We start from the raw sequence: 741 nt of genomic DNA, 5'->3' as shown, positions 1-741 counted from the left end.
CTCAAATAAAAAATCTGGAAGACTTTCGAGAAAAAACCCGACTCTACAGTTTGCGGGTTTTTAATAAGTTTTTTTTCCAATTTTTTGCAGGTAAAAATGTGGGTTTTACCTATTATTTCCCATCATCATATTCTATTTTGAAGTAATAACAAAAATATATTTAAATTGTTAAACAATATTATTATTACAAAAAACGATATAATCTTAAAAAATAAATTTAAAAATTTCATCTACAAGAAAAATTAAATTATTTATTATAATAAAATATTAAAAATTGCTGACGGGAGGCCAAGCGCTGAGGCATATCAAATTTCGGGTGGTCCCGTGCGGCTTCGGTTATGGCTGGTGGAGTTCGCGCTCCATCTTCTTTAGGAATAAATAAATTTAAAAAAAAAAAAAAATTTTAAATCCGTTATTAAAAACAAAAAATAACAAATAAAATAAAAATCCAAAACTTAAATAATAATTATGGGTGGGGGGATTTTAAATAAAATAATTAAATAAAATAAAAAAATAAAAAAAATTAAAAAATTTTAATAATAATATAATTAAAATAAATTTAATAATAATAATAAATAATAATAATAAATAAATAAAAATAAAAAATAATAATTAAAATAATATAAAAATAAATAAAATTTAAAATAATTATTAAAGTATTTACTAAAAATTTAAATTTCCCAATGTTTGAGAATAATGAAAAGGGTGAAATTTTACCCAACTCTTTAAATTTAAAAGGAT

General features: G+C 20.1%; 1 pseudogene; it reads right to left on the bottom strand.

The window, feature by feature from the left end:
• LOC119586655 overlaps positions 1-741 on the bottom strand; it is a 10,417-nt pseudogene that overhangs the window by 4,860 nt on the left and 4,816 nt on the right.

The sequence above is a fragment of the Penaeus monodon genome, chromosome 21, assembly GCF_015228065.2.
Source record: "Penaeus monodon isolate SGIC_2016 chromosome 21, NSTDA_Pmon_1, whole genome shotgun sequence".
NCBI lineage: Eukaryota > Metazoa > Arthropoda > Malacostraca > Decapoda > Penaeidae > Penaeus > Penaeus monodon.
This window is presented reverse-complemented; position numbering and strand designations above follow the sequence as displayed.